A 16,681-nucleotide genomic window follows, 5' to 3' on the forward strand; every position below is an offset into this window, starting at 1 on the left:
TGCCCTGCCCTTCCCTGCCCCCAACATTCATATGAGACTCCTTTTCTCTTCTAAAGCTGTTTCTAAGTTTTGGTTTGATATATAAAGAGGATTAAGTGTAAGGGAAGGTCTCCATACTTTCCTATTTTAGCTCTAGAAAGCCTTCAAATACTTGGATGCACCAAAGTTTAAGTCTTTATTCTGAAATGATTACAATTATCAGAAGTTGCAAAAGTAGACCTAGAATCCCTTGAACCCATCATCCAGATTCCCATAGTGAATGGTATCTTATATAACTGTAGTACAATATCAAAACAAGAGAATTGACATAATTTAGTAGGACAGTAAGCATTGTTTAATTAGCCCTTGATTTTGTCATCTGTAAAGTGACAATATAATAATATGTTCCTTTCAAATTGAAACAAGAAAATGAATACAAAACAGTCCAATGCCTAGTACTTAATACCTGGAATTCTTATCAAGAACACTTATATATACATTAATGTGTATGTATGTACATGTATATACGTACATATATATTGCATGTATATATATGTATATGTATGCAAATACACACATGCAGATACAAATATATCCATTTTGTAGGGCTCAGGGTATTATTGTTAATAGTTGAAGCTTTGTTTTTTGACATTTTGCTAAGCACATCTGTAACTTGTGGTTACATCCTTGGAGGAAATACAATTTGTGATTATATTTTTCTTGTGAAAAAAACTTGATCCATTTTTTGTGAAAGTTGTGGGAGAGGCCTATATCAGAGTAACACTCTTAATATATTGCATACAAAAATCAAATCTCTAGCAATCAGCCGTTGCATTACTCAAATACTGGTCATGATGTCTATACCCTCATAGGCCAATCTATGAATACCTTCTAGATTACAATAACTGAAGTGCTTCAGACAGATCTTATGTTCTACCAATTTCCAGGCTGATTGAGTCATTTTTTGGAGAGACTCTCAACTAACTAAAGGAGTTCTCATTTTTAAAATTTTATGTACCTCCAATGCAGTGCTTTTCAAAGAGCGGTCAGTGGAACACCCACATTAATATCATGTGGTAAATTTTCAAGGACCTAATTTAGATCTCCTAAATGACTTCTGATGGGGAAGAGTAAGAAATCTTTTTTTGACACACATCAGATTCCCATGGGCATAAAAGTTGAAGAATGTAGCCCAGGTGCCATACATCTGCTTTCCTCAAAATATAAGGATAGAGTTCTAAAGTAATTCAAAAATGAATGATGCTACAAGTACTAATAGCCGGAAAAAGCAAAGAGGCAAAAGAGATGGTTTATGATAAAATTGGAAAAGAAATGTATAGGAAGATAAAAGGTATAAAAATAATTATTCAAAGAAGCATCTCAAAATAAAATCATCTTAAAATGGGTTTATTCAAAGAAGCATCTCAAAATAAAATCTTAAAATGGGTTCACCCAAACATACTGCTTTTTCTAAGAATTAACTTTAAAAAATTAAAAATTTTAAATTCACACACAGTAAAATCAACTATTTTTGGTGTACAGTTCTATACATTTTAACACATGAATGAATTTGTATGATCAGGATAAAGAACTCCTTCTTTGTTTCCCTTTGTACAAAGTCATACCCTTCCCTCCTCCCAATCCTTAGCAAATACTGATCTGCTTTCTGGCACTATAGTTTTGTCTCTTAAAGAATGTCATATAAATAGAATCATACAGTATGTAAACTTGAGACTGACTGCTTTCACTACGCATAATGCCTTTGAGATTCATCCAAGTTGTTTGATGTATAAATAGTTCATTCCTTTTTATTGCTGAGTAGTACCGCATTCTATGGATATATCACAGTGTGTTCTTCATTTACCTTTTGAAGAACATTTGGATTGTTTCCAGTTTTGGGTGCTTACCAACAGAACTGCTATAAATATTCATGTACAGATTTTTGTGTGAACATACGTTTTTATTTCTCTAGGAGTAAATTCTCAGGACTGGGGTTGTTTGGTCATATGAGGATATAGTAAGTACATGTAACTTTATTAGAAACTATCAAGCTATTTTTCAGAGTGGCTTTACCATTTTGCATTCTTACCAACAATATACAAGAATTATAGATATTCTGTGTCTTTGGTAGCACTTGGTATTGTCAGTATTGTTTATTTTAGCCATTCTAATAAGTATATGATGATATCTTCTAGTGGTTTAAATTTACATTTCCCTAATGGCTAATCAGTATTGTTGAACATCTTTTGATGTGCTTACTAGCCATCTGTATATCCTCTTTGATGAAATGTCCATTCACATCTTTTGACTATTTTTTTGAAGATTTATTTATTTATTTGGAAGAGAGAGAGAATGAGAGAGGAAGGGGCAGAGGGAGAAAATATCTAAGCAGACTCCCACTGAGCGTGGAGCCCACTATGGGCTCAATTTCGTGACCCATGAGATCAGGACCTGAGCCGAAACTGAGAGCCGATGCTTAACCTACTGAACCACCCAGGTGCCCCTCTTTTGACTGTTTCTAAATTGGAATGTTTATTTTCTTATTGGTGAGTTTAGAGGGTTTGTTATATATTCTAAATACAAATTCTTGCAGATATGTGATTTGCAAATAACTTCTTCCGGTCTATAGCTTATGTTTTTATTCTCTTAACAGTGTCTTTCACAGAAGGAACATTTTTATTTTTTTATTTTTAATTTTTTTTATTTATTTATTTTTTTTAGAGAGAGAGCAGGGGCGGGGCAGAGGGAGAGAGAGAATCTTAAGCAGGCTCCAAGCATTGTGCCAAGCCCAATGCGGGACTTGATCTCACAACCATGTGATCATGACCTGAGCCAAAATCAAGAGTCAGGCACCTGACTGACTGAGCTACCCAGGCACCCCCCAAATTTTTAATTTTGATGAAGTCTAGTTTGCAATTTATTTTATAGGGATCAGGCTTTTGACATAATATCTAAGAATTCTTTGCCTAATTGAAGTAATGAAGATTTTCTTCTGTTTTTTTTTTGAAAAGTTATGTAGTTTTACATTTATATACAGATCTGTGATTAATTTTGAGTTAATTTTTGTAAGAGGTTATATATATAATTTTTTGGTGTTTATTTTTTTGTTTTTTTGTTTTTTGTATGTCCTATTTGCTTTGTCCTAACCATTTGTGGAAAATACTGTATTTTATCTATTTAATTATCTTTGCAGTTTTGTAAAAACCAACTGGCTCAAGGGAATGAGAAAGCAAGCCGTAGTCTGGGAGAAAATGTTTGCAAAAGCTATATCTGATAAAGGATTGTTATGCAAAATATACAAAGAACTCTTAAAACTAGCAATTAAATAAGGAACAATCCAATTTAAAAAAATGGTTAAAAGACCTGTACAGACACTTACCAAAGAAGATATATAAATGCCCAATAAGCATATGAAAAGATGTTTAACATCATATGTCATTAGGGAATTGCAGATTGACAACAATGTGATACAGAACACACCAAAATCCAAAACACTGTAAACAACCGTGGTAAGGATGTTGAGCAACAAGAACTATCATTCATGGCTGGTGAGAATGGAAAATAATACAGACACTTTGGAAGACAGTTCGGCAGTTTCTTACAAAGCCAAACATATTCTTACCATACAATCTAGCAGCTATGTTCCTTGGTATTTACCTAAGTGAGTTGAAAACTTATGTCCATATAAATACATGTTTACAGATTTTTTTTTAAATTTTTATTTTTTAAAGATTTTATTTATTTATTTGAGAGAGGAAAAGAGAGCACAAGTAGGCGGAGGGGCAGAGGGAGGGGGAAAAACAGACTCCCTGCTGATCAGGGAGCCCTACATGGGGCTGGATCCCAGGAAACTGGGATCATGACCTGAGCCAAAGGCAGACACTTAACCAACTGAGCCACCCAGGTGCCCCATACAGATGTTTATAGCAGCTTTATTCATAATCGCTGAAACATGGAAACAACTAGGATGTCCTTCAGTAGGTGAATGGATGCATAAACTGTTGTACATCTGAAAAATGGAAAATTACTCAGTGCTAAAAAGAAATGAGCTATCAAGCCATGAAAAGATATGGATGAACTTTAAATGAATGTTACTAAATGAAAGTAGCCAATCTGAAAAGGGTATCTACTGTATGAATCCAATTATATGACATTCTTCAAAAAAAGCAAAACTGTAGAGACAATAAAAATATCAGTGGTTGCTAGGGGTTATGAGGAAGAAGGGATGAATAGGTAGAACACAGAAGATTTTTTGAGAAAAAAAGATAATCAGTTGGCCATACCTATGGAGGTCTATTTTTAAACTCCATTTTGTTTCATTGATCTGTATGTATATTTATCTGTCTACCAACATCTCACTATAATTTTATAGTTGGCCTAAAAATTGTGATTTTCCATTTGTTATTCTTTTTCAAAATGCTTTGGCTTTGCTTGTCTATGTGAATTTTGGACTCTAGTCTATATCTACAAAAAAAAAAAAATCCTGCTGGGGATTTGATTGTGACTGAGTTATCTGTAGATTCATTGGAGCAGAGTTGGCAGCTTTACTGTGTTGGGTCTTACAATCCATGCATATAGATTTTAATTTTTTTTCAGTTATTGTAAATGTATATGTTTAAAAATTGTTTTTTATTGCTTATCATTTATTGTTAGTAGATGGGAATATATGATTGGGTTTTGTATGTTAACTTTTTTTTTTGTAGATTCCTTGAGATTGTCTGCATAGAAAATCACATTGCCTGTGAGTAGAGACAGTTTTATTTTTTTCCTTATAATCTATTTGACCCCCACCATCCCTTATTGTTCTGATTAGGACTTACAGTATATTAAATAGGAATGTTTCAGAGTGGACAGCCTTGCCTTGTTCCTGTTCTTAGGATGAAAGCATTCAGTCTTGCACCATTGAGTATAATACGGGTGTAGGTTTTTCATCAATGCCCTTTATTATATTGTGGAAATTTCATTCTCTTCCTAGTTTCCTGAGGTTTTTCATTTTTATCATGAATTAATATTGAATTTTGTCAAATTTTTTTTTGCATCAATTGATATGATCATGTGCTTTTTTTACTTTAGGCTGTTAATAATAGACTGCACTGATTGATTTTTGAATATTGAACTAGCCTTGCTTTCCTGGGAGAAATTCCATTTGTTTGTTTTATATATGACTGGATTTGATTTGCTAACATTTTGGGGGGGATATTTTTGTGTCTACTACATGAGGGATATTCGTCTGTAGTTTTCTTTTCCTACTGTCTTTGGTTTTGGTATCAGGGTAATATTGGCCTCCCAAAATGAGTCAGGAGTTGTCCCCTCCTTTCCTTTTTTCTGGAAGAGATTGTATTAAATTGGTGTTATTTCTTCTTGAAATGTTTGATAGAAATTAGTAGTGAAGTTATCTCTGCTTGTATATTTCATTTTCAAAGGGTTTTATCTAGAAATTAAATTTAAGGGGCCCCAGGGTGGCTCAGTCAGTTAAGTGTCCAACTCTTGATTTCGGCTCAAGTCATGATCTCAGGGTCGTAGGATCAAGCCCCGCACAGGGCTCTGTACTTAGTGGGGAGTCTGCTTGAGATTCTGTCTCTCCCTCTTATTCTGCCCTTACCCCCGTCCCTATCTATCATCTATCTATCTATCTATCATCTATCTATCTATCATCTATCTATCATCTATCATCTATCTATCATCTATCTCTAAAACAAATAAATCTTTAAAAAAAGAAATTTAAGAGGTATAGGACTATTAAGGTGTCTTTCATCGTGCATAAATTTTTGAGGAATTGCTTTATTTATTTTTTTAAAAAAAGATTTTATTTATTTATTTGACAGAGAGAGAGAGAGGGAGAGAGAGAGAGAACAAGCAGGGTGAGTGGCAGAGGGAGAGGGAGAAGCAGGCTCCTCACTGAGCAGAGAGCCTGATGTAGGGCTCAATCCCAGGGCCCTGGGATCATGACCTGAGCCGAAGACAGATGCTTAACTGACTGAGTCACTCAGGTAAACTAGGTATTGCTTTATTTTATTTAAGTTGTCTTATTTATGTGCACAGAGTTGTTTTCAGTGTAATCTTAGGATTCTTTTAATGTCTACAGTGTCTATAGTAATGTATTGTCCTTCACTCCTTATACTCGTAATTTTTATCTCATTTCTTTTTTACTTTGTCAGACTTAACAGAGGTTTATCAATTTTATTGATTTTTTTTAAAAGAAATCAGCTTTGGCTTCATTGTTTTTTCTATTTCTTTCTTTTTGTTTCATTAATTTCTGCCCTCATTTCTATTATTTATTTCCTGTGCTTCCTTTGGTTTTGTTTTGCTTTGCTTTTTTTTCTAATTTAAGGTAAGAGCTTGTATTATTGAATTATGACTTTCCTTTTATCCTTTCTTTGCCTGGTAGTTCTGGACTATAAAAACTGACCACATAAGGTCAAACTATTCAAAATAATCTTAATAATCAATGGGAAAAATTTTTATTTTTCCATGACTGTTTATATTTTTTATAAATACATCGAACACTTTCTTACTGTGGATTATAAGTGGTTGACAAATGAAAAAAAGGTGAAATTAATACTTATTTAATAGATTGTAATTTAAGACATTATGAATTTTGAGAACTGAAGTGTTTTGTTTATAAAAATGCAAAAAAAGTACTTTGAACTTCTCATTATATAAATTACAGTGAGAGCAAGCATCTTGTCCATGCCTTGGCAGTTTGTCTTACTGCTTTCTAAGTTTGTTTCTAACAGTTTATCCTTTGTACCTCAAATATTGTGAAATATTTCCAAATGTTCCTTTAATGTGAAATTTTATCATTGTCACTTTTGGGACATCTACAGCCTTTTATCACTACCACTTTCCTCATTTCTGTTAATACATTCACCTTTACTGAGTTCCTCTGGCTGCATATTTTTGTTCACCTTAAATTATTTTATAATTTTCCTTTAGATTTCTTCTTTGACCAATGGTTTATTTGGAGCTTTGTTTTTTAATTTCTAAATATGTGGAGTTTCTCCTGTTGTATTTCTGATATTTATTTCTAGTTTAATTATTTTACTTCCAGAGAACATACTTTGGGTGATTTAAGTTCTTTAAATTCATTAAGGTTTATTTTCTAAGTCAGAATCTAGTCTATTTTTATCTGTTCAAATTGCACTTGAAAGACTGTCTATTCTGCTGTTGTTCAGTGGAATGTTTTATAAATGTCACTTAATAATAGTTGTTTGATGTCATCAGGCAATTCTTTTATGACCTTGCTGACTTTCTGTCAACTATTTCTTTTGCTTGCTAAGAAGAGGTTTTTTTTTCCCCCAGCTTTATTAAGACATAATTGATATATAACATTGTGTGAATTTATTTATTTATTTTTAAGATTTTTATTTATTTATTTGGCAGAGAGAGAGAGACAGTGAGAGAGGGAACACAAGTGGGGGGGGGAGCGGGAGAGGGAGAAGCAGGCTTCCTGCTGAGCAGGGAGCCCGATGTGGGGCTCAATCCCACGACCCTGGGATCATGACCTGAGCCGAAGGCAGAAACTTAACGACTGAGCCACCCAGGGGCCCCTATTGTGTGAATTTAAAGTATACAGTGTGATGATTTGACACACTTATATATTGGGAAATGATTGCCACGAATAGGGTTAGTTAATACCACCATCATTTTACATAATTAACATTTTTTTTTGTGTTGTGAGAACACTTAAGATTTACTGTCTTAGCAACCTTAAGTATATAATACAGTGTTGTTAACTATAGCCAGTAAGTATACTGTTTATTAAAGCCCCAGAACTTACTCATCTTATAAGTTTGTATCTTTTGACCAACACCTCCCCAATCCCTCCCACCCCCCATTACCAGCCTCTGGAAACCAACATTCTATTTAAGAGGGAAGTTTTAAAGTCTCCATTATAGCTGTGGATTTGTCTTTTTTTTTTTTCTTTCAGTTTTGTCATTTTTTTGCTTTATGTATTTACAAGCTCTGTTCTTAGGTGCATACACGTTTGTAATTATTTAGTCTTCTTGCTAAATTGGCCCTTTTATCATTATGCAACCTGCCTCTTTATCTCTGATTATTATTATTTTGCTCTATTGTCTACTTTGTCTGGTATGAAGTTCACCATTCCAGCTTCATTTTGATTAGTGTTTACATGTTATAGCTTTATCCTTTTTACTTTCAAGCTGCATAGTTTATTACATATGAATGAGTTTCCTATAGATAGCATATAGTTGAGTAATTTAAAAAAGCCATTCTGATAATTTCTGTCTTTTAATTGGTGCATTCAGACCGTTTATATTGAATGTAATTACTAATATATTTGGGTTTAGCTCTCCTATTTATTATTTTTTAAAATTTTCTTTCCTCTCTTTTTTACTCCTTTGTTTCCCTTTCCTGCCTTCTTTTGTTTTATTTGAATATTTTTAATATTTCATTTTAGTTTATCTGTTCTATTTTTTTACTATATTTCTTTTTAAATTGAGATATAATTTATATATAACATTGTGTGAGTTGAAGGTGTGCAATATGTTGATTTGATACATTTATATATTGCAGTGTGATTGCCATCATAGTTTTAACTAACTCTCTAGCACACCAGATATTTTTAATTTCTTTTTTTGTGGCAAGAGTATTTAAAATCTAGTCTCTTAGCAATTTTGAAGTATATGATACAGTATTGTTGACTATAATCACCATGTTGTGCATTAGATCTTCCAAACTTGTTTATCTTCTACTTTCAAGTTTGCACAACATCGCCCCAATTCCCCCATCCTCCTGCCCCTGATAACCACCATTCTACTCTCTGTTTCTATGAGTTTGGCTTTTTAGATCCCACAAATAAGGGATATCATATAATATTTTACTTTGTCTGGTTTATCTCACTAAGCATATTGCCTCAGATTCCATCTCTGTTGTCGCAAATGACAGGATTTCCTTCTTCCTCATGGCTGAATAATATTCCACTATGTATATGCCACTTCTCCATTATTGTTGACAGGCACTTAGGTTTTTCCATATTTTGGCTATTGTGAATTATGCTGGGAATACAGATATCTTTTTGATATCCTGTTTTCATTTCATTTGGATATATACACAGATGTGGGGTTGCTGGATCATATGGTAGTTGTATTTTAACTTTTTGAGGAACTTCCATATTGTTTTCCATAGTGGTTGTACTAATTTACATTCCCACCAACAGTGCACAAGTGTTCTCTTTTCTCTGTATCTTCATTAACACTTGTTATCTCTTGTCTTCTTGATGGTAGCCATTCTAATAGATGTGAGGTGATGTCTTACTGTGGTATTGATTTGTATTTCCCTAATCACTCATGATGTTGAACATTTTTTCATGTACTTGTTGGCCATTTGGATGTCTTCCTTGGAAAAATGTCTATTCAGTTTCTCTGCCCATTTATAAATCAGCTTTTTTTTGTTATTAAGTTGTACCAGTTCTTTATATATTTTGGATATTAAACTCTTATTCAGTATATGTTTTGCAAATATTTTCTCCCATTCCACAGGTTGCCTTTTTATTTTGTCGATTGTTTCTTTTGCTGGCAGAAACTTTAGTTTGATGTACTTCCACTTGTTGATTTTTTCTTTGTTGTTTATACTTTTAGTGCCATATCCAAAATATCATTGCTGAGTCCAATGTTGAAGAGATTTTTTCCTTATGTTTTCTTCTAAGAGTGTTATGGTATCATGCCTTATGTTTAAGCTTTTAATCCATTTTGATCTAATTTTTCTGAAAAGTGTAAGATAGAGGTCCAACTTAATTTTGCTGCATGCAATTATGCAGTTTTCCCAACACCCTTTGTTGAAGAGACTATCCTTTTCCCATTGAATGTTTTTGGCTCTCTTGTCAAATATTAGTTGACTGTATATGTTGGGATTCATTTCTGGGTTTTCTATTCTGTTCCATTGGTCTATGTGTCTATTTTTATGTTAGTATCCTATGGTTTTAATTACTATAGTCTTATAATATTGTTTGAAATTAGGAAGTGTTATTTCTCTAGCTTTGTTCTTCTTTCTAAAAATTATTTTGACTACTTGGGGTCTTTTGTGATTCCATACAAACTTTATGATTTTTTTCTATTTCTGTAAATAATGCCATTGGAATTTTGGTAGGGATTGTGTTGAATCTATAGATGGCTTTGGGTAGTATGGGTATTTTAACAATATTAATTCTTTCAATCCATGAACATGAGATATCTTTCCATTTGTTTGTGCCTTTTTAAATTTCTTTCATCAAAGTCTTATAGTTTTCACTCTATATATCTTCCACTTCCTCCTAGGTATTTTGTTTCAGATGCTATTGTAAATGGGCTATTTGTCTTTATTTCTTTTTCAGATTTTTTTTGTTAATGTATGAAAATGCAGTTGATTTCTCTATGTTGACTTTATATCATGGAACTTTACTGAATTCATTGATTATTTCTAACAATTTTTTGGTTGAATTTTTAGGATTTTCTATGTGTAAGATTATAGCATCTGCAAATAATGACAATTTTACTTTTTCCTTTCCAATTTAGATATCTTTTATTTCTTTGTCTTACTTAATTGCTGTAGCTAGGACTTCCAGTACTATGTTGAATAAGAGTGGTGAGAACAAACATGCTTGTCTTGTTTTTGACTTCAAGGAAAAACTTTGAATCTTTCTTCATTGAGTGTGATGTTAGCTATGGGTTTGTCATATGTGATCTTTATTATGTTTAGGTATATATCTTCTTTACCCAGTTTGTTGAAGGTTTTCATTATGAAAGGATGTGGAATATTTTCAAATGTTTTTTTGCATCTACTTAGATGATTATATGATTTTTATCTTTTCATTCTATGAATGTGGTGCATCACATTTATTGATTTGAAATATATTGAAGCATTCTTACATCCCAGGGATAAATCCCATGTGATCTTGGTGTATGATCTTTTTAATGTACTGCTAAATTCAGTTTGCTAATATTTTGTTGAGAATTTTTGCATCTATATTTATCAAAGATATTCGTCTTTAGTTTTCTTAGAGTGTACTTGTCTGGCTTTGGCATCGGCTATGCTCACCTCATAAAATTAGTTTGGAAATGTTTCCTCCTCTTTAATTTTTTGGAAGAGTTTGAGAAGAATTTACATTAATTCTTCTTTAGATGTTTGGTAGAGTTTATTGGTGAAGCCATCTGGTCCTGAGCTTTTCTATTTTGGGAGGTGTTTGATTACTGATTCAAATTCTTTGATTATTATTGGTCTGATCAGATTTTTATTTCTTCATGATTCACTTTTGGTATGTCGTATGTTTCTAGGAATTTATCCATTTCTTCTAGGTTATCCAATTCGTTGACTTATAATTATTCATAATAAGTACTCTCTTATGATGCTATGTATTTCTTTCTTTTTTTAAAAGATTATTTATTTATTTGAGAAAGAGAGAGAGAGTGCGAGCAGTGTGAGCAGGAGAGAACAAGAGTGGGGGTAGGGGCAGAGGTTAGAGGGAGAAGCAGGCTCCCCGCTGACCAGGGAGCTTGATGCAGGACTCAATCCCAGGACCCTGGGATCATGACCTGAGGGGAAGGCAGATGTCTACCAACAGAGCCACACAGGTGCCCCTATTTCACTTTCTTTCTTTAGAGAGGGAGAAGCAGGTGGAGGGGCAGAGGGAGAATCTTAAGCAGGCTCCACCCCCAGTGGGGAGCCCAACCTGGGGCTCAGTCTCACAGCCCTGAGATCATGACCTGAGCCAAAATCAAGAGTCAGACTCTTAACTTACTGAGCCACCCAGGCACCCCTGATGCTATGGATTTCTGTGGTGTCAGTTTTATTGTCTCCTCTTTCATTTTTTTTTTTTCCTTTTGAGTCCTCTCTTAGTCTAGCTAAAAGTTTGTCAGTTTTGTTTATCTTTTCAAAAAACACTAGCTCTTAGTTTTGTAGATTTTTTCTATTGTTTTTCTGATCTTTATTTCATTTATTTATGTTCTAATCTTTATTTCCTTCCTTCTGCTAATTTTGGTCTGAGTTTTTTTTCCCCCCTGAGTTCCTTGAGGTGTAAAATTATGTTGTTTATTTGAGATCTTTCTATTTTCCTAATTATGCATTTATCACTATAAACTTTCAGAACTGCTTTTGTGGCATACTATTAGTTTAGGTGTGCTGTGTTTATATTTTCATTTGTTTTGAGATATTTTTTGATTTCCATTTGAATTTCTTTGACTCGTTGGTTGTTCAGGATTGTGTTGGTTTAGTTTGTACATGCTTATAAATTTTTCAGCTTTCTGCCTGTTGATTTCTAGTTTCAATTATATTTATTTATATAGTTTATGTAGTGGTTTCTAGGGCTTGCGATATGTATACTTAACTTTTCACAGTCTACTTGGATCCTATGCTTTTTACTTCAAATGGAATTTAGATAATTTATCACCATATCTTAAAATGATTGATTAAAAATAAAAAACTAGAGTATTGATTAACTATGTAATCCAGATCCATCCTATAACTCTTCCTATGTCTTAGGAAGACATTGCCCAGCATACAAATAACTGATAAGTTATAAAGGAAAGATAACATATTTTATTCTAAAATTTAATCATTTATAATGTAACTACTTTAGAAATTAATTATATTTTAAAATAATTTGATTGATGTGTGAATAGTAGAAAGTTATTAATATTGAACACATTTATTTGCCAGGATTTTTTCCCCTCTAATACCTAATTAAATGAATTTGCCAACATTAAACATAAGAAATAAGTAACAAATCAAAGCTTGCTCATAGAAAACCTGTCATTTATGATACTACTTATAACTAGTATCTGGAAAAAGAAAATAACACTGGGGTGCCTGGGTGGCTCCGTCATTTAAGCAACCAACTCTTGATTTTGGCTCAGGCCATGATCTCAGGGTCGTGGGATTGAGCCCCACATTGGGCTCCATGCTCAGCGGGGAGTCTGCTTGAGGATTCTCTCTCTCCCTCTCCTTATGCCTCTACCCCTGCTTGTGTATTCTTTCTCTCAAATAAGCAAATAAATCTTAAAAAAAGAAAAGAACCAAATTGTGGCCTTTTTATATTATTAATGAAAATTTTGTCTACTTTTAAATTTCTAACAGTAGTTCAGAGTAGGAATTAAGGGGTTACTTATACTACAGCAATGTTCATATTTATGGGCTACTTTTTTCATATTTCAAGGGCTACTTCTTAACAACTATGTGGGTAGAGAATATCCTCATTTTACATATGAGAAAACTGAGAAATAGAGAAGTAAATTTCCCAAGTTCATACACGTTGAATAGAAGAGGCATGGTTTAAACTTGAGTATTTTGGCGTCAGAATCCACACTCTGAACTATCTTATTATCTAGTCTCTAGAAGAGAGGGCAGTAGCATTGTAGTATTACTATCTTGAGAAACTTTAGAATATAAAACAATTTTTTATTTTTTTAAATTAAAAAAAAATTTAAAGATTTTATTTTTAAGTAATCTCTACACACATTGTGGGACTTGAACTCATGACCCCTGAGATTAAGAGTCACATGCTCTACTGACTGAGCCAGCTGGTGCCCCTAGAATATAAAACAATTTTTAAAAAGAAGAGTGGTATGTTATTATGTGTGTGTATGTATGTGTCAGTGTGTGTATGTATATGCACATATCTGTATAATTTTTGCTCAAAGTAACTCTCTAATTTGGTTACAGATATTGTGTAAATTCCATAATGGAAAAAAGATCCTGTTAGGCATCAGTGTATTCTTATGCTTTGCTATTTGTTTTCAGGTTTCACTTTCATGTCTTTACACATTGATGTATGTACAAATAACATGAAACAACCATCAGGTTTTGAATTCTGCTTCTGAGAAAGGCCACAAGATTATAGTCTTAAAACTTTAATGAGTAGGATCCAATTTGGTAACATTCTGCATGTCATTATGACCTCTCTCTAAAGTAGATTTTTCTTATGCCATTTAGCATTTTTTTTGAGAGTTTAAGAACTACTACACACTAGTAGTAAAAAGTGTTACTTCATTCTTTCATGCCTTATTTCTTTACCACTCTTCTCAAATATTGTTTCCTGTAAAAACTGATCTAAAAGACAGGCTAATCAAATTAGTGAATATTGCAATGTTTTTTGGTTTATTCTTTCTTGTTTTAGTTTTTTCAGTTTATGTGGTTATTTATTTTAAATTTTTTATTTTTAACAAATTTTAATTTAAATTCCAGTTAACATACAGTGTAATGTTAGTTTCAGGTGTACAATATAGTGATTCAACACTTCCATACATCACCTGGTGCTCATCACACGTGCCCTCCTTAATTCCCCATTACCTATTTAACCCATCTCCCTGCCCACATTCCCTCTGGTAACCATCGGTTTGTTCTCTAGTTAAGTTTGTTTCTTGGTTTGCCTCTCTCTGTCTCTTTTTTCTCTTTGCACCTTTGTTTTGTTTCTTAAATTCCACATGAGTGAAATCCTATGGTATTTGTCTTTCTCTGACTGACTTACTTCGCTTAGCATAATACTCTCTAGCTCCATCTATGTCATTGCAAAAGGCAAGATTTCATTCTTTTTTTATGGCTGAGCAATGTTCTGAAAATCAGAATCAGCCCTGCTGGTATTCCAGTAGAGAAAATATACTTTTCTTATTCTGCAGTGGAAAAACTGAAATATATAAGCTGCTTCATTCTTCAAATAATTTGAAAATCTTATTCTTTCAATACATGATGTGGGATGTATTAATGAGGAATCAGAATTTTGAATGGGTAAATCTTTTGGAGAAAACATGTCCACAAGATGTTAGTTTTCTGTCTTCCATCCTTTATAGAATTTCTGTCCCTTTTTAGAGAACAAAAAAATAGCTGATTCCTGTGCAGCATTTACAATGCTTTGAAGTTTTACTTTCTTCTTAAATAATAATGAGTTAGTAAGATTTCTGAGACAGAATTTTTTCCATCATCCAAACTTTAGTTTTTACTTCCTACCTATTATTCTTCTAACTCTACCTTAAATTATTTCATTCTAGTATTTGTTGGAATTTTAAAGATTGATTTTAATTTAAGGATGTACACAGTGTCACGGTAGGAGAGTTTTCAAAGGTTGGTGGAGTCAAGCAACCCCTTCTTCTTCTTCTTCCTTTTTAAGATTTTATTCTTTTATTTGAGAGAGAGAGAGAGCACGAGCGGGGGTGGGGGAGAAGGGAAGGGCAGAGAGAGACAGAGAGAGAGAGAGAGAAGCAGGCTCCTTGCTGAGGGCCTCAATCCCAGGAACCTGAGATCATGACCTGAGCTGAAGGCAGAAGCTTAACCAAATGACTTGCCCAGGTGCCCCAAATTATTCTTTTAATAGACATTTAGAAAAAGAAATCTTTAGTTCACATTCATATGTACTCAAAATAGAAGTTCTAATATTTTCTGTGTTCAGTAAATATGATGATGCTGGAAAATACAGAGCAATGGTAGTCCTACTTAGTGTGACCTTTCATTATAACTATACCTGCTGCAGAGAGAGTCTGCCTGGCCTCAGAGAGCCTCACTTACTAAGCCACTGCTAAACCCTGAGCCCCAGTGTTCCCACCAGTGTCACTATAATCCAATTAAATTGAAGATGAAGGTATGGCCATAAAAGAATCACTTCTCTCTATATTAATAGATCTGACTATAGCAAAAAGAGCTGGATTTTATGCAATTTTCTGTTTGTACTGGAGAGACAAAAATTTCATTTTGAACAAAGGTGGAAATGTAATTTATGTTAGGAGATTGACAGAGACAGCTAATCTGACATATGAGTTTGCTTTGATATAAATCATAGATTGCTAATAATAGGCGCATCATTTCTTGATGTAAATTTATCCTTTTTAATGTTTTCATCAGGTCTTTCAGCAAACATGCTCTTCTTCGCTTGATTTCTCAGTATACTCCTGGTTCAGTGAATTAATCAAATAATATGAATTATTTAAATTAGTAAGAATTATTAAGGAGTAAGCAATTTTGATATTTTCCCCTAGTTCTAAGAAGAATGCACATAATTTCTCCTCTGTCTTAAAGAGAAGTTAGAAGATGTAGATATTCAATTGCACAATTCACCCAGATAATATGACATGACAGCCAGTCAACAAGGATTTTTTTTTATTAAATACATAGCAGTATAAATTCTGTAATTTTCTTTGACCATTATTTAAGTCTTCCAAGAATTAGCTGATAGTATTTTTATTAATTGTAACTTATTTTTGGCAATAGTTGGCAAAATCAGACCAAAGCAGAAACATATAATTCAGATTTAAACAATTAACCAAGTTCAGACACCTTTGAGTGCTCATAGAGGTCAGAATATGCTAGCATGATGCTCTATACTAGGAATACAAAAATGAATACGAAATGACTGCTGTTCCAGAGGAGTTGGGGAGGTGGGAGATGGGGAGACAGACATGTGAACAATTAATGTGATAACTTGATATATCAAGTTGTATGGGAACACAGAGGAATTAATTGTTTATCTAGGCTGGAGAGTTGGGAATTATAAAGAGGAAACATGATGCAGAAAAGCACAGAAGTCTGAATGTTTGTGCCAGTGATCCAAGGATGAAGAATAATCCATTGTGCCTAGACAATACAGTGTGGGAAAGAGTGAGGGGCGAGGAGCCAGTCTGTTCTATGAAGACCCGGGATGTCAGGCTGAGGAGCCTTTGCTTTGTTGAAAAGGATGAGATGTAGCCAGAAGGGTGATTGAGAAACTTTATTACTGATGGTC

This window comes from Phoca vitulina, unplaced genomic scaffold (assembly GCF_004348235.1).
Source record: "Phoca vitulina isolate PV1807 unplaced genomic scaffold, GSC_HSeal_1.0 scaffold72, whole genome shotgun sequence".
Classification (NCBI taxonomy): Eukaryota; Metazoa; Chordata; class Mammalia; order Carnivora; family Phocidae; genus Phoca; species Phoca vitulina.